General features: G+C 44.4%; 1 protein-coding gene across 6 annotated transcripts in view; it reads left to right on the plus strand.

The window, feature by feature from the left end:
- Positions 1-21496: 21496 nt before the first annotated feature.
- Positions 21497-25402, plus strand: part of ncor2 (nuclear receptor corepressor 2) — a 78603-nt gene continuing 74697 nt past the window's right edge. For 3 of the 6 annotated variants that reach the window (XM_061768806.1, XM_061768808.1, XM_061768811.1), the window contains exon 1: positions 21497-21752. The gene's annotated coding sequence lies outside the window, so the exon portion shown is untranslated. The remainder of the gene's footprint in view (positions 21753-25402) is intronic. The other 3 variants (XM_061768807.1, XM_061768809.1, XM_061768810.1) reach the window with 1 other exon arrangement.

The raw sequence follows: 25402 nt of genomic DNA on the forward strand, positions 1-25402 counted from the left end.
GAATTTGTATTTGTCCTCTTCTAGCCAAAGTGGGTCACATTGAAACCACCATCTTATGACATGAGTGAATATAAAGTTGTTTTCGGATCTGTGCCGAAGGGGCAAGGCTAGAAATTAAAAGGCGATCGGATCTAGCCTTTCCACACATCTTCCTCAGCCCTCTTCCAAGTCTTTGCCACGGAGTCCCCACCCCCAAAACAAACGCACGTACATGTTGAAAGCTGAATGTGCAACACATAGAACCAGGAGGCGGGTGAGGGTCCCGTACGAGAGGTGTATTGTGCGCCGTGGTCCTCCGGCCCCCCACGCGGGGGCCGATCATCTGAAGGGGCGGGGCCATTATTTATTGGCCTACTTGGAGGCCCCCGCTGCCCCCCGCATTCCTCGTCACCCCCGTCGTCCTCTTCCGCCCTCTTCATCCTCTCCTTCTCGACGTTCACGCCAGGATTTGCTGGAAACGCGGGGGCCATTAGACTGCAGTTTACAGCAGGGGTGTCAAACTCAAATTCAAAATTGGGACAACGTCGCGGGCCCAACTCAATATTTCCTGAAAAATCACTGCCATGTGCATGTTTCCCTTCTCTGCAGAAATGTAGCGTTACAGTTGATCATTGACAACAAACTTCAATTTTGCTTACACGAAAAATCGAATTTGCCATAAAAGACTAGTGTTTGTTGTTTTGCATTTAAATGGATAGCATGAATTTTTCTCTCTCCGTCTCCTATTTATCTTTCTCCAACTACCTTTCTTTTTGATGTCAATCTTTTTTCAAACGACAAACCAACCCCCAAAACATAAGAATGTCCTTCAATAACGATCCAAACCTCAAACATGAACTGAACACAAAATGTCTCAGTCTATGAAGGCCAGTTTTACATAAAAGGTCCCCTCCCATCAGCATTCCCCCCCCTAGCAGTTCACAATGAGTCGATTCATTGCATAATTTGAAATCACTGTCGTTGTGAGAGTTTTGTTCAATAATATTCAAATACCTGCCCGTTAGGGGGGAAAAAAGTCAAAGAAAAAAAAAACCTGCCCACGTTGTGGTTGCTAACCCACTCAACTCAGCTGAACGGCAACACTGCATTTCCAGGTTTTAAGCAACGAGTCTCAGCCGCTGCCAAGCCATACAAATGCAGTCTGGTATAAAGTAAACACGTTTCATTTGACAACAATACTCATCTATATTTCTAATTTATGGTAGAACTGTGGATGAACTAGCAAAGCTCGCGATCATTGTCACCAACATGTCTGCTGCTGTTGTAACGTGCGTTAAATGTGCCTTGGCATTGTGTCCCTGAAAAAGACGCTGCTTGGATGGCAGCATATTTTGCGCCAAAACTTGCTTAATGCAGTGGCGCCTGAGGAGTCGAAGGTCACGAGCATTCAATGTTGGTTTTCGGCCTCGCCGCTTACATGCAGCGATTTCTCCAGATTCTCTGAATCTTTTGATATTATGCGGCGTCCAACTTCTCGCAGTTGTACGTTGAGAAACGTTGTTGAACTGGGCTATTGTTGACAACATGGTGACACTGGCCCCGCGCTTACTTGTGAACAACTGAGCCTTTTGGGGACGCTCCTTTTTAGCGATCATGTCACTCACCTGTTTCCAATGAAAATGTTCACCTGCGGAATGTTTTTTTTTCAGCATTCTTGTCTTTTGCTGCCCCTGTCCCAGCATTTTTTTGGGGGGGGGGGGGGGGGGACGTGTTGCAGGCATCAAATTCAAGATGAGAGAATATTTGCCCAAAAAAAAAAAAAAAAATCAGTTTGAACATTAAATCTCCTGTTTTTGGATTGTATTCAATTGAACATTGGTGGAAAAGAATTTGCAAATCATGATATTGTTTTTATTTACATTTTACACAATGTCCCAACTTGATTTGGATTGGGGTTTGTAAAATTCAAGGTCATTTGAGCAATTTTTTGCATTTTCTTTTTTTTTTTTTTTTTTACACACTGGTAACTGTTAGCATTGTATTAATCAGTACCCGAGAAGTACTATAGCTCCGAGTTTCAAAACGCTTGGTGGTCCCTGCTCTACATCAACATCCCTGTCGGGTACCTCGGTGTAGTTTGTTCTATGGCGGCGTGCCTGGTACCTTTCACGGAATTCTGGGCAACGCCTGGAACGGGGACGACCCTGATGGGGAACGTGGATCTGAAGAGGAGCTCGCTCGCCTTGCCGAAAAAGTGGAATTCAATTTGAGACGGCTCGGGTGCGCCTTTGCTTGCGTACGCCACCCTCCCCCCACGTGAACGTATGTGCCTCCGTGCAAATATCCCGAGGTATGAGAGTTTGAGACACCTCCCCTGAATTGGAGTACACATGCACACACACACACAAACCCTCCTGAAATGCAACATTTATGATGTGCGATACTCTTGAGTTGTTATTCAGAGGAAAGCTAATCACAACATTCCTCCCCCCCGGACTGAGGGGTCCGACATGCTGACAAACGATCTCGTAGTCTCCCTGCTTGGCGTGACATGAAAGGCAGGCAGTCAAAGTGAAATGGCTTCAGGTTAGGAAGGTGCAGATTTTACTGCTGCCCCATTAAGAATGTTACTTTTTTTTTTTTTTTTTTTAGGAGTCTAGATTTCTGGCTGTTTGGCGCGTCATGTCAATTGGTCCTGTGCAGCCGCAAGATTTTAGGCCAGAATGCACACAGCCTTGGATTACCTACTGTCCCTACATGGAATTGGGCATTAGTGTTAGTAAATGAGATAATGTCACATCTATTTCATTTGTTTGTTGTCCAGATGTCGAGCATGTTTACTTCACATTCTCCAGTTGTGAACTTCAATTTCATTACACAGTACTGCAAAACATACCAGAGAGCAATGCACCAAAATGGAAACGACATTCCAAACAAAGTATTATCATCTGCATATTAGTGTCAGTAATAGGAAGTCATGTTTTTCAGGTATCTGCACTTTACTTGAGTATGAATTTTTCTGCCAACTTTTTGAGTTTGACTCCCTACATTGGAAAAAGTGGATACATCTACTCATCACATTGTCAAAAATAGGCTTGTTACCTTTCTCAACTTCCACAGGTGACAACATAGCGTAAAAAAAAAATGTAACCAGACGGAGGTGATGTCAACCGCATTTCAGATCGCGATTGATCGATCCGTTGAGGTTTTGGGGGAGTAAACAGGCGGAGGAACGTGGACGAGAGCATTAACAACGACGACGACGACGACGACAATGCAATGCAACAGATTCCCAGAAGAGACTTATTCCTTATCCATGACCTTATGTGAAGTCATTTTTTGCTTTTGTACTTTTTTTTTTTAACCAGAGGATCAGTACGTGTGAGCAACTTCACCACCTCTAGTTAGCATCCATCACCGGGGTTAAACTTGAGGCCCGGGGGCCAGATGCGGCCCTCCGCATAATTTTATCAAGCGCGTCGACTTCGTGTTTCCTGTGAAAATTTGTTCCAAAATAGAAAATGGTCTCCACTTTTAATAACGTCGATAGTTTGCAAGCCTTTTTTGTTACCAAACCACTTTTTAAATCAAATTGTTTTCCTTGACTTCGTATTTCAAAAATAGCTATTGATTTTTTTGGGGGGATACTGTATATAATAATATAATGAGGCGATTATACATTTATATGGTTTCACAGTCATAACACACCTCGAAGGGAAACCGTGATCAAAATGAGTTTGTCACCCATTCTTATATGAAATGATATTCTTCTTCAATTCAAAGCTCGAGAGTAGTGTAGTGGAGCCGAGCATCCGTCTCGTTCAATCTTTGCGCCGCAAGCATTCATCGCAGCGCTCGTCGTGGCCAACGCACAAAACGGCACGTAGACGCCAGCGTGCGCTGCGGCGGGATCAATACAAAGTGATGCATTGTGCTCCACAACTGCGTTAGCGTGCACGCTACGCCGCTACGCTCCACGACATTTCCGCGTCACCCGTGAGCTGTTGCGAGGCAGCCGCGGGCCTCTCTCACGCGATCGTTTACCGGCCGCAGGGCTCGCAAACCAAAGTGGAGTGTGCGTGCCGTCCTCGAACCTGCTTGAGGCTCGACCCCCCCCCCCCCCCCCCCCCCACACACGAAAGTGTCGATAGGCAACATGAGACGTCCTGGTGGATTCCAGCCTGAAGTAGTCTGACCAGAATAAATGTGTGACATAAGTGCCTGAAGAACAGCTAATGATCGGGCTGTTCGTGTGTGTGTGTGTGTGTGTGTGTGTGTGTGCTTGCTTTATTCATTGCTTATTCATAGCATTTTCAAAAAGGTTTCCACAGCAACTGTGTAATTGTTTGTCACACAGATTAAAACACCTACAGTACCGACGAAAACAACTGGAAGCTAAATATGTATGCCACGCGAGTCGTTGCGTTTCGGAAAAGACGCACGCGGATGAATCTCTTCATTTATGCAAGACCAGCTCTTTATTGACAAACATAGTTTGGCATTTGCCGTACGCAATCCAAGTAACTCTGTCAGATGCGGAAGCAATGTTCCCTTTGCTGGAGAAGCGTCATCCAACTCCTCATCTGGAGCAGAACAAACACAATAACAACTCTGCGGCCTACTAGTCTCAAACATGACACAGTTTTCCAAATACGACATCGAAGCGCCACCTTGTGGTGCAATATATTTGTTTGAGATTTTGAAAAGGTTTGACTCATAAGTTACACTCTTGAACACATTTAAAGAACATTGACTTTTGAACAGTTTCATTTTTAGAATTTGGGATTTTATTATTTTTTTTATGGCGCATTGTCATGTGAAGTGATACTGTCGAAATTGTCTATAGTGCAACCAAAAAATGTTTGCATTTACATTTCATGTTTTGTTTCTTTGTGTAAAGAACAAATATTTGTTTCATTACCAAATAATGGTCTGTGGTTTTATTCCACTTTTTTCAAGGAAACATCCAAGAGTCCTGCCAGATGCCTTCATTCCAAATTCAGAAGTCAACAAAATGTCATTCATGACATTACTTTGACAGACTCATTGCAATAGTTACACGGCTACGATTACATTTCAACAGGGAAACAGTCAAAGGTTTCGGATTTGAACCTCAGCTGTTTCGTGTGCGTGTGTGTGTGTGTGACGCCAAGTACCACCTGAACACTGTTTAAAACTTTGTAATTAGCCTTCCACGTACCACCATCGTGACCACCTTTAGTCTGAACATGAACACTGCGTTTAAATATAGGAAAATATTTGAATGAAATAATTGAACGTATTGTACTAAAAAGTTATATACTATTGAACTGTACTTGGGCATTGATTCTTTTGTGTACCACAAGAGAGAACCCTTTTACCTCACTTTGAGAATGACGGCGCTAAGCAGTAGAAAAGGGATGAATTCATGTCAATCGGTAATTTGAAATCCTGAAAAAAAAGTTTTTTTCAAGTAATGTGGTAATGTTGCGAGTCTGAGTTCCTGTACTCGTTCTTTGCTGTCCAGGGACACGGAACCTTGTGCCTCATTTTAGTGGGCTTGACTCGCTCGCGTCCGCCAACTTTTTTACGGGCCTTCCGGACCGTTCCGATTGAGCGCTACGAACTCTGCCTCGTGACAAGTGGCCGCTCGTATAAAGTATAAAGATTCCGCTGCCGATGAGGCGTATTGCTGCGGTTACAACTGCAAGGCCGTTCAGCAGTAGAAGTTGAATAGGAGGAAAAATGGGCTCTTGCCGTCGTTTCAGTGACTCCGGTTAATTCGATTTGCCTCTCGGCCCCCCCCCGCCCCCGAAACCTCGCACTCACATTTTTAGAGCTTTGTTGGGTAAGTGTGTGGGGGGGGGGGGGGCTATTTTCCCAGCTCCCACCAAGGCTGGAATAGACACACACACACACAGAGTCATGAGGCAATGGGGTCTCAGGACCGGGGTGGGGTGCACAAGAGGATGGAAGAAGAACTCATTCAACTTTACTGGTGTAGAATTTGTCATCGTGTAACTATTTCCCTTTTAGAATCTTTCTTTCACAGCACATAATTAAAACCACCCTGCCAAAAAATAATCCACATTATGGCCTCTCTTTCTCTCTGCGATGCATTATTTCTATCCTTCTATTATCACAGGGGACATTCTTGCGTTACCTTCTCATGTCGTAGTTAATTACGATCAAATCCATTTTTTTCGCCGATGTAGCCACTGCGCTTGACCCGTTGGAAATATGAGCATAGATTTGTGCAGTGGTACAATGTTGACTAGATTATATGTATTCTCAGTATTTCGCACCAATTGTGGCGTGAGAAATGCAGAGACAATAATTTGTTGTGATGATTTGAATAAACTGATACAACCAGTGACTTGTGGAAAAGGCAAATATATATCAGTGTGGCAGTTTTCTCTGTAACGTTGCATTTGTTCCATCCTGTAGAATCGGATCTTGACTAATGTGCGGCAAGGAATGAAATATCCTCCCCTCAATACAAATCCAACAACCCCAATACCAATGAAGTTGGGACGTTGTGTTCAACAAATAAAAACCGAATACAATGATTTGCAAATCATGTTCAACCTATATTTAATTGAATACACTACAAAGACATGATATTTAATGTCCAAACTGATCAACTTGATTGTTTTTAGCAAATAATCATGAACTTAGAATTTTATGGCTGCCACATGTTCCAAAAAAGCTGGGACAGGTGGCGAGAAAGTTGAGGAATGCTCATCAAACACGTGTTTGGAACATCGCACAGGTGAACACGCTAATTGGGAACAGGTGGGTGCCACGATTGGGTAGAAAAGGAGCTTCCCTGAATTGCTCAGTCATTCACAAGCACATATGGGCGAGGTTAACCCCTCTTTGGGAACAAGTGCGTGAGAAAATAGGCCAACAGTTTAAGGACAATGTTCCTCAACGTACAATTGCAAGAAATTTCGGGATTTCATCATCTACGGTCCATAATATCATCAAAAGGTTCAGAGAATCTGGAGAAATCACTGCATGGAAGCGGCAAGGCCCAAAACCAACATTGAATGCCCGTCGTGACCTTCGATCCCTCAGGCGGCACGGCATCAAAAACCGACATCAATGTGAAAAGGATATCACCGCATGGGCTCAGGAACACTTCAGAATACCAATATCAGTAAATACAGTTCTGCGCTACATCCGGAAGTGCAACTTGAAACTCTACTATGCAAAGCAAAAGCCATTTATCAACAACACCCAGAAACGCCGCCGGCTTCTCTGGGCCCGAGCTCATCTAAGATGGACCGGCGCAAAGTGGAAAAGTGTTCAGTGGTCCGACGAGTCCACATTTCAAATTCTTCTTGGAAATTGTGGACGTCGTGTCCTCCGGGCCAAAGAGGAAAAGAACCATCCGGACTGTTATGGACGCAAAGTTCAAAAGTCAGCATCTGTGATGGTTTGGGGCTGTGTTAGTGCCAATGGCATGGGTAACTTACACATCTGTGAAGGCACCATTAATGCTGAAAGGTACATACAGGTTTTGGAGAAACATATGCTGCCATCCAAGCACCGTCTTTTTCACGGACGCCCCTGCTTATTTCAGCAAGACAATGCCAAACCACATTCTGTACATGTTACAACAGCGTGGCTTCGTAGTAAAAGAGTGCGGGTACTCGACTGGCCTGCCTGCAGTCCAGACCTGTCTCCTATTGAAAATGTGTTATGAAGCGTAAAATACGACAACAGAGCTGTTGAACAGCTGAATCTGTACATCGAGCGAGAATGGGAAAGAATTCCACCTCCAAAGCTTCAACAATGAGTGTCCTCAGTTCCCAAACGTTGATTGAATGTTGTTCAAAGAAAAGGTGATGTAACACAGTGGGAAACATGAGCCTGTCCCAGCTTTTTTGGAATGCGTGGCAGCCATTAAATTCTAAGTTAATTATTATTTGATTAAAAACAATCAAGTTCATCAGTTTGAACATGAAATATCTGGTCTTTGTAGTGCATTCAATTCAAGCTGATTTGCAAATCATTGTATTCTGTTTTAACACTTCATTGGAATTGGGGTTGTACATGCAGAGCATGTTTGAGTTTCCAGCTGATGTAAATCAAATATTTACGTTAGTATTTCGTGTTCGTCTACTAATTGAGGAGAAATTCGGTTCCGTTGACTGCAAGATTTTAGACCGTCCGTTGTCTATTTCTTCAAGGTGAAACTAATTGATCGGGGCCGTAATATATTTTAAACAATGTCAACCTTTCACTTTCGACTGTCTGCGTGAATTAAATATCACGACTCACAGACGAAGCGCATTGCTACACAAAACCTTTTTACGTCTTGTGCAAGTCATCAAGTAAGGCGTCTTTGCCAATAAGCATTGGAAATAATGTGAAATGTTGCAGTCATGCAGGAATAAACGGACAATCACTGACAAAGGCCAACAGCCAGTGAAGGACAAAAACAGCTTGGAAAGAAAAACGGCCAAAAACAGCAAATGGTGCACAATGTGGCACTTTATTATTCAAGTTATTGATTTGTGTTTTTCAGCTGATTCGGCAACCCCGAGAGGGATCTGTTTGTTTCACTCACACTTACAAAAACCTCCTGCAGGCTTACAAGAGACATTGCCAAGGGTTTGCTGAGGAATATACAGTACATTCAACTCTGGAAGTCTTACTGATGCCTCGGAGCCAAGACGACACGTGAGGGCGGACTCACACTTTTGTCGCTGAGATGTGACGCCGTTGGCTCCTCTGCTACACAGTCGCCGACCCCTCGAGCCGTCCTTGTGAATGGCTTGACGTTGCTGAATGGACAGAATAATGCGACAACCCCAATCCCAGTGAAGTTGGGACGTTGTGTTAAACATAAATAAAAACAGAATACAATGATTTGCAAATCATGTTTAATGGAATACACTACAAAGACAAGATCTTTCATGTTCAAACTGAATTCTTTCCCATTCTCGCTCGATGTACGGCTTCAGGTGTCATATTTGACGATTATAGCCAAACAAACAAAGTCACTTGCGAATTTCCGAGCGCCGCCTGACAACATGTCAAAGGCACGTCATTCATTAGCATACCATTATCGCAGCTGAACACCGGCAGGGCGGAGATGAATGTGCCGAGGAGCAGCGAGTGGATTAAAGGTCACATCCTGTGTGTTAATCACTCAGCTGCCCCCGACCCCTGGAAGGAAACACAGCAGAATGGGCGCATTAGTGTCACCTGGCTGAGCGCAGACCGTTCCCAGGATGCGGGCAGACCCAAACGGAGATGGCGACTGCGCTGTAGACCGACCAGAGAGAGCGGATTAAAAGGGGAGGCTGCACACTGATGGAAAAAATATCAAAAGGAATCAAAAGAGGCTGAAATCAGGTCAATAAGAGCGGCGGGCCGTGGATTCGGTGCCTTGGCCGTCACTTGCACGACTTAAAGGCCACCACTGTCACGTCAAAATGATCGAAGCCAACGATAGTTGGGGGGAAACGCCATTAAAAACGCGTCCCAAGTACCGTCCACTTGCCTCTGACCTCAGATGAGATGAAACGAGCCGTTCAAGTTTAGCACATAACTAAGCGAAGAAAAAGAAACGAACAAGCATTCCCATGCTTAGTTGATTTGTTGTTACTTGTTTCTGACGTGACTCGAATGTTTGGACTTCAATTTTGAGTAGGCAAAATCCAATTTCTAATGCTATCAATCAAACATACTGTCAAATTACTGGACAGACAATTGCTCAATGCACAGTTTTGTTATGATCATTGCAGTAATATTTGCTTTTTAGAGGAATATAAATGTAAACCTTTGGTTTTCAAAAAAACCCGTGGGAAACGCAAAGAAACTACTAAGGCCTAGCGAGAAGGAATCGACCAGCAAGAAAAAAAAATAAATAAATAAAAAATAAAATCTTCTGAATCCAGTGGGGCACTGTCCTCATTGCCCCCACTGCAAAATAGCCACTTACGTATTCTCATAAAGCGATGCAGTGAGTTGTCATTGTCATGTCAACATATCCAATGTAGTGTCAGCTTTTCATTGTAGCTAAAAGAAGTGGAACACTGAGAGGACTGAGGAGCATTGAGATGTGGCACAGGGCGAAGGTAGAGGTGGCAAAGGCCAAACAAGAGGCATCTGATGACACGTATGCCAGGTTGGACACTAAAGAAGGAGAGAAAGATCTGCACAGGTTGGTCAGACAAAGTGATAGAGATGGGAAGGACGTGCAGCAGGTTAGGGTGATTAAGGATACAGATGGAAATGTGTTGACTGGTGCCAGTAGCGTGCTGGGCAGATAGAAAGAATACTTTGAGGAGTTGATGAATGATGAAAATGAGAGAGAGGGGAGAGCAGAAGAGCTAAGTGTGGTGGACCAGGAAGTGGGAACTACCCCCTTATTAGTAAGGGGGGGGGGGGGGGAGCTTGAAATGCATTAAAGAGGATGAAAAATGGAAAGGCAGTTGGTCCCGATGACATTCCTGTGGAGGTATGGAAGCATCTTGGAGAGGGGGCTGTGGAGTTTTTGACCAGCTTGTTCAATACAATTCTAGCGTGTGAGAAGATGCCTGAGGAATGGAGGAAAAAGTGTGCTGGTGCCCATTTTTAAGAACAAGGGTGATGTGCAGAGCTGTGGGAACTATAGAGGAATAAAGTGGATGAGCCACACAATGAAGTTATGGGAAAGAGTAGTGGAGGCTAGACTCGGGACAGAAGTGAGTATTTGCGAGCAACAGTATGGTTTCATGCCTAGAAAGAGGACCACAGATGCATTATTTGCCTTGAGGATGTTGATGGAAAAGTACAGAGAAGGAAAGATGGAGGCATGCACTGGAAAGCAGAGGAATGAAGATTAGCCCAAGTAAGACAGAATATATGTGCATCAATGAGAGGGGTGGAGGGGGAAGAGTGAGGCTACAGGGAGAAGAGATGGCAAGGGTGGAGGACTTGAAATACTTGGGGTCAACCGTCCATAGCAACGGTGGGTGTGGTCAGGAAGTGAAGAAACGGGTCCAAGCAGGTTGGAACGTGTGACAGAAGAGTCTCTGCTAGGATGAAGGGCAAAGTTTAGAAGACAGTGGTGAGGCCAGCCCACGATGGACGGATTAGAGACAGTGGCACTGAAGAGACGACAGGAAGCAGAGCTGGAGGTGGCGGAAATGAAGATGTTGAGGTTCGCTCTCGGAGTGACCAGGTTGGATACAATTACAAATGAGCTCATCAGAGGGACAATGTTAGAGAGAGCAGACTTGGATGGTTTGGACACCTCCAGAGGAGAAATCGTGAGTATATCGGTAGAAGGATGATGAGGATGGAGCTGCCAGGCAAGAGAGCGAGAGGAAGACCAAAGAGAAGGTTGATGGATGTCGTGAGGGAAGACATGAGGGCAGTTGGTGTTGGAGAGGAGGATGCAGGAGATGGAAAAGGATGGCATGCTTTGGCGACCCCTGACGGGACAAGCTGAAAGGAAAAAAAAAAAAAGAATTCAGCTTTTCATTGCGTACAAACCATTGTACGCGACGCTCATAATCTCTGTACTGCCCACACTGGCAAAAGCGCATGTTACGAACCCATCACATCGTCAATGTGAAAAGCCTTGAGGAGCTTCCAAGGTGGCTGGATTTCATTTCTTGGCGTTCACAAGAAAATGCTTTCAGGCTGGATCACAGCGCCTCCAGATCGTATTTGTACAGCCCACACTACTCCCACTCTCCCACATCTGACCAGAATTTCTCAGATCGGATGTGACTCACTCGCTTGGCAGTCTCGAGTGAAATTCTTCTCCTGTTAGTCTCCTTCCACGGAGCTCTATCCTTTACTGCCTCACAACAGAATCCAGTCACAATAGAATCCATTTGCTGCGTGTTGCCAACGGGCCAGACGGTCTTGCGTGTTACCCTAAAAATGAGCTATTGATTGCACTCACCTAAGCTGTAGGGTGTCCAACACGCGAATCTGTTTCAATACACTTTTATACCCGTCAGAATAATGAGCTGTCACCGATCATTTTCTGAACACGCCTTTGTGCTTTCCAAGCGTTAAAAAGAATGCTGAGAATGGGAACGCCGCGTGTATCCTTACAGGGTCGCGTTCATTCTCAAAGGAGTGAGTCAGTATCCCTGCGTCAACACTTTCCAGGACACAGACGCTGCTTGACTGCTTCTTTGATGGACTTGCCCTCCTTCCCGGCCGGCTAGGGCTGCGCGCCTTTTGACCTTAGCGCCGGCAAAGACGGGCAGAAGCAACCCACTGAGATATCTCCCTCGTAAAAGGCAGCCAGCACATTCCTTTGTGTGTCTTTTGGATGGCAGTGAAAAGGAAACTACATGGCAAATGGATCTCTGTACTGCATCGAACTTGTACGAAAAGAACTCTCCATCTCCTCTGTATTGGGTAGTCCTGCATTGCGGTCACACACACGCACATCTATATACAGAGTGTGCGTGTGTGTATGTGTATGTATATAGATTTGATTTATAATATACTGTGAACTGTTAGCGTTTACACAGTCAGTGTTGCTTCTCTTTTATATCTCTTTTATAATTGTGTTTACAAGTTACACCAAAGGGACTGAGTATGTATTTACAGGCATATTATGTCCAAGTGACATACATTCCCTCCGCAATTTATTCACGTTGAATATAATAACACGGACAAGAGTGCAGATCTCTCTCAAGGTTGTGCCGTTGACAAAAACATCATGTGCCCACACAGCAGTTGTGGGAGATGTCTGTGCAAGGAAGCGCAAGGCTACAGGCAGACATTTTTGTGCAGTCGTCCGATCTCGGGCACATTAGAAATTCTCTCGTTAACTGCAAAAACTGCTGTACTGTTGTAGTATTATGGGACAATACTACCAAAACATTGCTAGGAGGGGGAGGAAAAAAAGCCCTTTACGACTTAAAAGTTGAGATTAGGGTCTAAAGTACGCTGTATGTTTTCAATAATGTATTCTCAGAATGGAGACATTTCAGTTCAGAACTTCCAAATAGACTTTGACTAAAAAAATACAGCTTGATAAGGTTCTGATCAGAATTTTGCAATTGCTTGGTATGCCACATCAAATAGATTTTCTTGTAGCTTTGTACGGACCTCCAGAGGTGAAAGCTGAATCGTTCCTCCTGGTATTATTTATTTTCATTTGGAATGAGAGCGCACTTAGATTTGCGTGCCTTCTGAGTCAGGGACGGCAGATTGTCTTGATTGTTTCGAAACGACAATTGTATAAGAGAGAGGCGTCCCAGCGTCTGGAGACGTGGCCATCAAACAGCTTGTGAACAGTTTTGTTCAATTGTATAAGTCCAGTTTTGAACTAAAGCCCGCGTGTGCTTTGTTCCGCACTGAGCTCCAACACGTTATCTGTCTGCAGAAGCTTCCACTGATGAGGACTTCAACTCAACTCCAAATGTCCCGACACCACACAGATGGATCACACAGTAAAAACCGAGCGCTGAAAAGAGGGTTTCACTTACTTAGTACCTCCGCCACCTGAGTTAATGAAGCTTGTTGTTGTACAGCATGTTGACTTATATTGTGTTGAAATATGTTATTTATTTTTCAATAGAACCTTTATTTATCCAGGTAAGGCAATTGAGAGCAGCTCCTTCTTTGCAAGGCCGACCTGGCTGCAGCATGCATGTTGCACCAGGAGTTAACAGAATTGTGCTTTTGTGTTGGCTTTCCCAACAAAGCGCATGCTGCAAATTGCAAAAAGGTCTGCTAGTCAAAGTGTCCTCGCACAAACAAATGCAAACACAGCACTTGACATTTGATTCTGTTTGCTAACGCTTCAACCTTGGGGGCGGTACTGTATTTGCTCTTATTAGTGCTATTCTACGGCATGTAATTCTCGTTTTAATTTCTCATGTATAATACACATTTTTCTTTCTTTAAAAAAAATCATATAAAATCGATCGTGTGTGCTATATATATATATATATATATAGATTATAATCTCTTAGATAGTATGAGAAGTCGAGTGGAAATCCATGGTAAGGAAGCGACATGCTCACAGAGAAGAACATTTCTTTGAAAAACATAAAATATGGATAATGCATCATGTTTTGAGCAAATCGCTGATGCACATTATACATAGGTAGAAGAACACGCTAACGTAATGCTTTACTTATTTTAGACACCTGGAGCCGATATCGAAGCATATCTTCACGGACAAATCGGCGTTCTCGACTTGACACGCTCGGTGATATCCTCGACACGATCAACGTCGTACGTGCGATTTGTTGATAGCTGAGCATTGCGTTTTTTGGAGGCCATTGAGCCGTGAGCTTCCTCCTTTGAGCTGTGCAGCTGAAAATCACTCTTGACATCAACACGGACACTCCCGTGCGATCTCCCTGCAAGAAAGGAGATGAAAGCTCACACACATACACAGGCGGAGGTGTGTGACAGAGATTACTTAAATCTGCTGCTGCACTCTATTCTTATCTCTGCGCTGTTAACCACACACCATAAAGCTCTGGTGACGTTTCACCTCATTTCAGTTGCAAGAAACTTTCGGCGCGCATTATCTGTGTCATGTGTCTCATGTTCTCGCCATTGCACAACTCTGTTGACATCAAACTTGAAGAATGTAGCTTTATTCACAGACAGCGTTTGGGAGTAACTAATAACATGTCATTGGATTAGGTCATTTTATTACAAAATGTATTGAATTGTAATTCATTCCGTTACTGGGATCAAATGTGTCATGAAATTACAGCTGCTTTTGGAAATTTCCATGACTAGAGTTTTAGTTACATTTGAAAAATAGTCTCAAACATGACACATTTTTCCAAATATCACCTCCCAGCGCCACCTTGTGGTGCAATCTATCAGTTTGTCAGAGTTTGAGTGGCTTCAATTCATAGTTGAACTTTTGAACATTTAAGAGAAGATTGACTTTTGAATGGTTTCATCTTTATAACTTGACACTATTGTACAGAACATTCACTTATCAAGTTCGTCATACGAAGCAATATTGTCTCAATATTGTGCACATTTGTCATGAGGTCAACATGCTGTCATGTTTTCCACATGCTGTACAAACGCTTTTTATGATGTATTTAAGTTGCATTATGTTTAGTTATCAGTTTATTCTTTGTGTAAAGAACAAACATGGTTAATTCCAAAATAATGATCAGCGGTTTTGATGCGCTTTTCTTGTGGAACCATCCAAGGGTCCTGTTGATGCATTCATTTAAAAGGAACAAAGTCATCCAAATGTCCTTCGTTACATTACTTTGGGAAAGTCATTGAAGTCATTCCACTACTTTGACCTTTTCACCAGGGTAACTTGTAATTGGAAGCAACTACATTTCCAAAGTCATCTTCGCAACGCCGCTCCTCGAGGACACGATGACGGACAAAAAGCTTGTGAGATATGGATGCGTGCATGTTACTCAAGTGTTCTGGTGCGGGTGTTGAGCTGCACAGCTCCTATAAAGTAACCCATCCCCCAGTTGAGACATTTTTCCTCTGCACTTTCCACGTGAGACTTCATTACAGCGAATCCCCCCCCCCCCCCCCCCCCCCCGTCTTGAGATTCTTCTGAGCAGGTCTCTCGGGTGCGTGTCTGTGTAGAAAGCAGGCCTTTGGCCCTGTCCGTCGGACGTTATTGATGAAGTGAGGTAATGGATGTACCCGCTGTGCTCCCATTGGACGCAGAGGATAAATCAGAGTGGGTAAGACTCAACCAGCCGTCCCACCTCTCTGCAGACTCAAACGCCATTTCATTAGCTTTATTTACGGGCGTTCTGAACCCCTCCCCTTGCACCCCCCTTTAAAAATGTCAATATTTGTCTGTTTCCTCCCATATAGAGTGTTATCACAACCCCTATACATCCTTCCCCATTCCTGGAATTTCCAGTGTTTACCCTGTCCCACACCTGAGAGCCACTTACGATGCAACGGACAAAGACCTGGACTGGGCTGACGATCTCCGAAGGGGAAGGAGGGCGAAACACTCGGCGCCGCCTCGGCATCTGGCCGATTTGCAGCACTGCAGGTCCGCCCGGCACAGCGCTTCGCGTTCAGCCATATTTGTGCCGGGGCGAGCGGAGGCCAGTCACCTCTGGACTCTCGGCCTCGGCAGTCAGCCTGAAATTGCCGCCCGAGCCACTTTTGCCCTTGGTGGCAACCGAAAGGAATTTGTCTCTCTTTGAAAGGAGGATTACGTGAACCATTGCATCACTTCAGATCCAATGTCACTCCTGGCAATTGTTCATTGAGTGTCTCCGTTCGTGGGCATTTTCCATTCGGCTTGAACAAGGTGAAGAAGCATCACATCACATCAGTGAGAAACATGCACTCAGAGGGATGATCGCCATTTTTATTATTCACGGTGATAGATGCCGGCCATAATATATGCCTTATCATGTCCCTGCATCTTATTTTTGCAGGGCAGAGCTGACAGGCAGTGAATCATACTCTCCAGGCGTGTTTTCTCCGCGACGAAAAAGGCTGCAACGTGTCCTTTTCGTGCGTGTTGGTCCAGTGACGACATGGATGTCGTGACAATCTTGCTGAAACCCGTCCAAACAAGGTCCGGGGACCGTGCGAGCTAACAGATGGTCGAGCTCGCCCGAGCGATGCTTCCACTCTGCGGTTTCATCACAGCGGCGCGCTGGCATTTTGGGAACGTGTCTGTCGTGCCCGCCGCGGCCACTGACGGCAAGTCTGGGAATGATTTGAGAACACCGCGGTGCCTGGAATATTTGAAACTCGAACATTTCCCAGGTTGCTGAAACACTGTGCTATAGATGACCTCGACGGTGCTCTACATTTTGTCATCTAAGTGGATCCTTTCTTTAGGAAATGCATGTGAAAGAATGTTCGTGCTACATTAGGGCTACGTTGTTACTGCAATATTTACTGCCCTCTGATCATCTTGCTCAAAGGGGAGTTTACAGGTTTAAAACTGCTAGCAAGATTTGAACGTCAGCTTTACGAATCCCTCCCCCCCCCCGCTCGCTCGGCGCAAAGCCACGCCCCTCTGTACGAAATGTGCACTTCAAGCGAGCCGACGTTAGCCACGGCCGCGAGGTAGCCTTATTCATCATGGAGTGTTACTGAGAGACAAAATGTTATCGGTGTGACGTTTTCGTTTTTGGGGGAATGTACAATCAGTTAAGAATCAAAAAGAAGTGAAAAACGTACCCGTCGAGCAGAAATGTCGCGAATTCTGCGTCGTTTCGGAATCCTCTCAGCTGCCTCTAGCCCCTCCGCCGCTGAAAGGCTGCGCCTATGTTTACCCTTGGTTTTTTTTCTTGGGCTCTGTCCATTTTTTTCTTTGGAACTTTCGTTGCTCACCGGAGGTGGATAATCCGCTATCGTTTCAGCAAAGCTGTTGAGGTCGCACGTGACGCGCAATAGCCTAACAGTGCGAGGCTGCGGGATGCGCCTGCTTTAAGTACGCGTGAGGATGATTGCCACCTCAGTAGCCACACTTTCTGTCTATGATGTGTTTTTCCTCTGGCACAGTGGTTTTTCTTAAATCTAATTCAAGGTAAAAGATGGGACAGAGAGGCCTGATTTCCAAACCAATGGAAGAACAAGAAAGGGAGAGCAAAACATATTTTTGGCATAGAATAGCGCCAGCGTGAATCCTCGTCTCTTTGCATTCTCACACTTCAAACACGATCAGAGATTTGGCTCAATGTTCAGTGACAATGAAAATGATTTGAAATGATTTCCACTCTCACATTACATGCACAATAAAAACAAACTCCAACTGTCATGAATTATGAATAAATGTTGGATTAGTACGTGATTAAAAACATAATTCTCCTATGTATTATGTTGTTAGTGTCTCAACAGCAAAAGATAGTCTCCATATGATTCTAATAAAAGGAAGGGTGGGGATTGTGGGGGGGGGGGGGCGGCAATGAGGGAAAAGCAAGCGCTGGCTGTTGGCCAGCTGCAGAGAGACTCAGGAAGTTAAGGCGGAATTCCAACAATGCAGGCAGTTGTCGGACTTTCCAGCGAGATGGCGCATTCGCCGCTCTCAGAGCTTTCTTTGTCGAAGTCAGGTGGCGCTGAGATGAAGTCCGGCGCTTGCGACTTTGTGCGGCAAACCTTTGGGGTTGCATCCCTCACGCTGCATCCGAAATGTAAACTCATCTTCCTGGAGCGCTTGACTCAAGCCAGCTTCTCACCGTAGTAAGAAACGCCGGTGTCGGTAGAGGGAATTCTATAGCAGCTCAACTATACGGCAGAACTTGGCGTGTAATTAAACCGGTATTATAAATTACACAATGTTCCAGTTAGGACCTTCGACCTTCATAGAAACACGCAGCTCGTATATGGGATTTTTTTGTTCTTTTTCTTCTTTTGTGAGTGTCAGTACTTACATTTTCAGGTCTTAGCTTTCACAGGAAATCCAATTCAGTGAAATTCCCTCTTCCCGATATTCATGTATTGTGAGCGTGGCAAAGATGCTTTGGAATGTGCCACTGTTCGCTCACTTATCATCTGTGACGCCCTTTTAAGATTTCGGTTTTGATGAGGGCGTTCCCTCCAGCCATCTCTCTGTTCAGAAAGATGTTCTGCTTTTTTTCCTGTGTCAGAACTGGAACGGGTGTGTGCCATACACATATCAACCGGCGGCCTTTGAAATCTCTGTTGACTGCTTAGATGCTGCTGCAGAACGCTCAGAGCTTTCTCTTTATTTTGAACTCGAGACTCGAGCGAAGCGGGGAGTGAGAAACATTTGTGTCTTATCAGCAAGCTGACGAATTGGCCGTTTGCAACAATGTGGGATAGACGATGCTGACGTGCTCTCGGGCAACAGCTGAAATCAGCTGTTGCCTTTGCTGCGATGAAGAGAGGGTGGATGGTGGATGCGCCGATGGGTCGAGGGGGTCTCCCGGACCACGGAGCGGCGAGAAAAACAATCCCTGACATCGCGCCCAAATTGAGGTCAGGGTGTTATGACCTGTCGGAAACGCTTGGCCAAAATCTTTTAGGATTGAGCTGGAAATGGCTTTAAAAGTTTTTTAAAAGTTCAAGCAACACAAACACAAAACGCCAAATGTATTCTTCTGTCAATCAGCCTTCCTCGTGCAGTCATTTTGGGAGATGCCAGTGAATGTTTGTCATAACATATTTATTGTCTTGTCATTAATTAGTTGATAAATATGGTGTAACATTCGGCTGTGTGAGGTATAAGAAGAAAGTGTAACACTTTACAAAGTTTTGCGGTCACAAGCGGCAGTGGCAGCAGAAATTTGTACTTACTGTTTTTCCATTTGATTGTTTCTTATTTAGGCCCTAGAATATAAACCGTGACTATTAACTGTAATGATCACATTTACAAGAAACGGCCCGCAATGAACTTTTGCACAGCGGCGGCGTGAGAAAATGTCTCGAGAAGGCGCACTCAGTGGCCGCTGTACTTACTGTTTCTCATTTGATTGTCTTATATTTGCGGACCAGAAGTTTTTTTTTTTTTTTTTTTTTTTAATACAAATATTGACTTTGCCACTGTGGAAGTAGGTTGGCGCATTCTGACTTGTTCCCATCACGTCTCAGTTATATCTTGTGAACCGAGGACCCTGCGTGAGCCTCGCGCTTAATCTTTCTACTCTTGTTAGCAGTCAGTTGCTTAGGCATAATGCCAATGATATGTCATCATTTTTTAGGCCAATGAAGCGAAATTGGATCATTTCCCGCAGCACCCCGATGACCTCTCACAGCACACTCGTGTTCCACAGCATTCTGCTTGGGAATCGCAGTGAATCAGAATCAGAATCGTCTTTATTTGCCAAGTATGTCCAAAAAAAAAAAACCACACACACACACATGGGATTTGTCTCGGGTAGTTGGAGCCGCTCTAGTACGACAACAGAGTGCCAATTGACAGAGAACACTTTGGAGACATTGAGAAAAACAGTCACTGAGCAATAAAAGGTTGCTTGTAATCTGGCAATGCCGGTACAATTATTATTATTATTTTTTTTTTTTTGACAATTGTGCAAAAAGATGCAGAGTCCTCTAGCACTTCGACCAGTTGGAATGACTAATCTCGCAATAGTCCGCGGAGTGCAATGAGCACTGTGCAAAGGGCGCTGAAACTTCAAGGAGTGGATGCAAGTTTAAAGTGACGAGTAGCGCAATCATCTGGGACAATGTCGATTGTGCAAATGTTGCAGATACTCCTCAGTCAGTGTGCAAGTGGTGCAGGTGCTACTCTGGCATGAGTGGCCAGTATTGGTCAACAACAGATATGCAACTAGTGCAGCGCGGCGAGACTACTACAGCGAGTGCGCAAGCAGTATATAATTGGCCCGACGGAAATGTGACAACAAACTCAAGACAAAAAAATTGGCAGCTTGTTCCAACGGACTTGTAGGTTAGCTGTTTAAGACGTTAATGGCAAGAGGGAAGAAGCTGTTGGAATGTCTGCTAGTTCTAGTTTGCATTGATCGGTAGCGCCTACCCGCGGGAAGGAGCCGGAAGAGACGGTGACCGGGATGCGGAGGGTCCGAGAGGATTTGGCACGCTCTTGTCTTAGTTCTGGCAGCGTGGAAGTCCTCAAGGGCGGGTAGCGGGGGTACCGACAATCGAATTCTAAACTATCGACACACAAAACGCCGTACGTCGAGAATTGTACTGGTCACTACGAGCAGTGTTGGGAAGATGACTTTGGAAATGTAGTTGGGTTCAATTACAAGTTACACTGTTGAACAATTGTAATACTTTGAGAAAATAATTGAAGTGGTTACACTCTTAGTCATAAAAATGATTACAATTGAATACGTTTTGATTACTTTTCTTTATTTTGAATGAATACATCAACAATCAGTTGTTTCCTGTGGATTCAAACAATAGATCATTATTTTGGAATTCACCACATATTTGTTCTTTACAAAATAATAAACTGAAAACAAAACAGGATGAAATGTGACGACATAATACAAATGTTTATTGCATTATACGTGTACAGCACGTGCAAAACACGATAGCATGTTGACCGAATGACAAATGGAAAAATATGTCATGTTTGAGACGATTGGCACATGACCGGAGAGAGCCAATCACAAGCGTCGGCTTGAGAAGGAAGAAGCGATGGGGGTTGGGGAATCTGAGCATTTGCAACTATTTTTTGGAAATGTAAATGGAATTACACATTTTCTCCCATTTTCTCCCTAAGCGGGATAAGCGGTGCTGAAAATGGACGGATGGATGGATTTTCTCCCAGTAATGTAATGGATTACAACTACATACATGTTGTAATAAAACGCTACATGTAATTAGTTACTCCCCAACACTGACTGCAACTGAGTCACAGTGACATGCAAACTGGGAACAATACGACTCATTGTTTGAAGGCTGAAGATGAGTTCGAGACCCCTGACTTGACAATCAGCTTGTTTGTGTTTATCAATGCGTGACTGAATATAAATGTTCTCTCGAAAGGGGGGGGGGGGGGGCATGCGTGTTGCTGGAGTGTGATGACGAGTGACCGGAGGACATGTCCTCCCGCATTTTGCTGGGACGTTCAGCCGGAGGAGGGACGGAGAAAGCGAGGGAGGGAGAGAGCGAGAGAGCGAGAGAGCGAGGGAGGGAGGGAGAGAGAGAGCGAGAGAGCGAGGGAGGGAGGCGCTCCAGTCCCGCTGTGGCGCGTCGGCCGGCCGCCCGCCCGCAGGCAAGCACATCAGCGCATTGTGCAGGAGCAGGCACGACGTAGCTCAACCTTCAGCGGAACAAATGAGCTGCAAAAGTACCATTTGGTGTGGACTCATTGAGGGCGGACGCGCGCCGTCGAAGCCAGAAGCTCTGTAAGCGACACGACGACGACTGGGACGTTCGCTTCCCGTTCAATGGTCCTCGCTTCCTCCGCCGCTGAGGTGAGTTAGCCTCCATTGCTGTGTGTGCGTGCGCGCGCGTGTGCGCGTGCGGGTTTCTCGTGTTGTCGGACGGCGCCAAGGTCCAGCCCTCCTTTGGAGGAGAAACCCTATCGACCTCTTCCAGGCTCCGCAAACATTGCAGCTACCGCGTCGACGAAGCGCGGCGTCGATCTGCTTTGTCGCGTCACCGCAGCATTGTTGCAGCACTTCGCTGGCCGTTGTCGGATGAACTTGAGGATTTGGACAATTCGCAAGCACGTGCTACATGGCTAGGCTAAGCTCGCTCGTGGCTAACGCTGCTAGCGTGCTACTAGCTAGCTAGCCAGCTAGCCTAGCTCGCTAGCTGTCAGGCTGGCTCACGTCAATTTGACCCCACGAAAACTCTTCGACAGCAATCTTTCGTCCGTCGCATCTGAAATCACAGCAGGCTGCAAGGACACGCCATTTTCAAACGATGTTCAGCCTTTATTGCGCGTCATTTTGCCCAACTTTGCACCAAGTGGCCGCTTTGCGCGTGTAAACGCTGTTCGCAATCCACTTTGTATGCGTTATGTCATGCACATTAGTGAGAACGTGCCGTTTACAAGTAAGCCACTGCGACTTGAATGTTGACATTGGGACACCCAAGAACTGAGAGATCATAGTGCAGTGGCAGCATTAATAGTATTTGGACGTGAGGAGTTTGTTGAGTTGTTATCTTGTGTGACGTAATTGTTATTTATTCGATGCCAGGCTGACGAGATGCGTTTTGAACGTGATGCCGTCACACTTTTAAGTCCTTCGGTTTTACTTGTGTCTCACGAGCTGAATAATAATAAGGCCGTGTTGCTTATTGAGGGACTCTGTGTGCTTCCAATGAATTCAATTATAAGCACACAAATCATGCTAATAAAGGCCAAGCTCTTGTTTATTTTTTTGGACTTGCAAATAATTCCCACAGGGGTGCCAAACAGTTGAAGACTAAATGAATGATAATTTTTTTTTTTTTTAGATTGTGTTTAATGGAAGCTCATGGGATGATAGAGAAGGTTAAACTCAGAATTGATGAGAAAAATCAGTGAAGCTTGAGCTCAAGGTGATTTCAGGTTCCTCAGTGTAACAAGGTAACAGTTAATTGTAGAAAGCAATGGCAGGCATGAGACATAAGATAGAAAGTCACATAGTTGCGTTGATGCTGAAGGGTTGATTTAAAAAAAAAAAAAAAAGGATTTAACTTCGTTTATTGTCATTGTAACATATACAGCAACATGTCTATGCAGTAAAAACATACATACCAAAAACATGAATTCATATGAATATTCACACTTCAGCATGCTTGTACATTTGATCAGTTTACCAACATGACTATAAAGGTAAGTACTGTACATACATATTGCACATGATGAAAAGGTGTAATACCAGCTAATCATCATCATGTAATTTAACCTGAATTTACTGAATATAGTCAACGTGTTTTAGAGGCGCAATATAGGTAAACATTTGTGAGAAGGAACTCTACCTCTGTGAAATAACAACTGTAGTGTATTTCCAACTTGTGTTGACACAATCGCTGTGCCCCGAAAACGAAAGCAGTGTTTTCTAATGCTCGTAAACTTACCAAAACAAACAAACACGCACACACGGATCAGAGCATCCAAAGCAGTTAAGTGTCTTAACGTGGCTATATTTCAGGTTAGTGTTTTGACACCACACGTCATATTCACAAACTTAAGAGATATAAATATATCAGGAAAAACATCCATTTTTGATCTGGACAGAGTAAATGTAAAATGAAAAAGGAAATAATCCTTTCTTCTTTGGTTACTCTCAGTCAACAGTACAGTTGTGTTTAAGGAATGCTCACCATTGCAGTTGCAACACCTTTATACAATGGAACTTCCTCGTCGGACAGTTGGGAGATCAACGGATTTTTCTGGAAAATATGTCTCAAATGTGAAACAGCTGTGTGTGAGACGTCACCAAATCTTGTGAGACTTCAGCAGTGTCGAAGCACACAGCGAAGCGAGGTCCTGCTGCGTTTGGTCTGAAAGTGAAAAGTGACTAAATCCCAGGTCCACTCCGGCGCACCAATTTAATGCAGTGTCAAAGTGGCTACTGTGCAAGAGTGAACTCGGCAGAAGAACGAGCTCATTCTTGCTGATGCGTAACAATGTTGCAATAACAACGCAACAATACATTGAAATGTTTCTCTTTCAGTCACTACCTTCATTTCAATCTGTCAGTCGCATACACTTGAGTTGACTGTTTTCACCATTTTCTACTTGGATTTGAATGTTTATTTTGAACATGACGACAAACAAAAAATAAAAACACTGAACACTACTTCTCCATGTTCAAACAGAAGTTGGAAGAAGTCTAGTCTTATGAAATCCCACACCTTCTTCATATTCTGTTAATTAATGTATTCTACTTCCATGATACTACTACTACTAATGAACATTAATTAACATAGGTTCTATGTTAAGGTACTAATAAGAGATACATACCGGCACCGTGTCCCCCTGATTCTGTTCTGGATCAATGGGGGCTGGAGCCTTTCCCAGCTGACATTAGGCGAAAGGCAAAGGACACCCTGGAATTGGCCACCAGTCAATCGCAGGGCATTTAAAGACACAGACAACCACTTCCACTCATATTCACCACATTCTGGAGTGGAAACTGAACCTGAGCGGCCTGCACGGATGTATCAGTACATCATCAGTGACCTGAGATATACTCCGTGATTATCGACTGAAATAGACTAGGACACCAACGACAAAACATAGGAGCAGCGAGTAATAATAAACATAAATGAAGTAATCAATGACACTCCTGTGAGCACCTGGTGACTGTCTGTCACATCCCCGCTTCATCCCTGTCCTGTGAAAGTACGATTTGTATTTGGCTTCAGTGGAACCGGAAGTGGAGTTAGGAGATTTAATCCCGAAGAGAAACAGAACTTCGGTCATTCGGGAGTCTTTTGGGTTTGATGTTGCAGGTGGTCAGAAATGCCAAGTGTTCTGATTTCTCTGTATTTTGTCACGAACCGTTACCATATGTTTACTCGGGCGGCCCGACGCCTACCGTGAGCTCTAACGTGGCGTCCGAGATGCTAACGCAACAACTGTCTCTTTTCTATGATGTCATCCTCATGCCTCACTCTCCACGCATGAGCATGATCCAGCTGTGACATTAGTGCATTAGGTGTCTTAATAACAATTATTAAGACACCTAAGAACTCTTTGTACTTTGTAAAAATGCATATGTCGTACGTTAATTCTCACACCACATTTTCAGTTAATAAAGTATAATAAATAATCATAAACACTCCTCCATGAATACGACGCTTTAGATTAAATTGGGTTGTGGAATTTTTAAGATTTGTTGTTTAATGCAATAATAATGAGCTTTGCTATAATGACTGGCTGGATTATTTGCTGTAAGAGACATGTCAACTGTTTGGGTTAGGAAGAGTTAAACGTGAGTGAGGTGTGTCCCCCACCCTCATTCAGGAGGGTAATGGGGGCAGCGATAATCCCGTGCTCAGTGTGGTGCCTCAGGGAGACTGTTACGCTGCTAGTTCAATTTCTGATCATATTATGAAACACAATAAAGCTATGAAACTGGTAAGACCACGGCTTCCAACTTATTTGATTGCCTCAAGAATCAGC

This window comes from Phyllopteryx taeniolatus, chromosome 3, assembly GCF_024500385.1.
Source record: "Phyllopteryx taeniolatus isolate TA_2022b chromosome 3, UOR_Ptae_1.2, whole genome shotgun sequence".
NCBI lineage: Eukaryota > Metazoa > Chordata > Actinopteri > Syngnathiformes > Syngnathidae > Phyllopteryx > Phyllopteryx taeniolatus.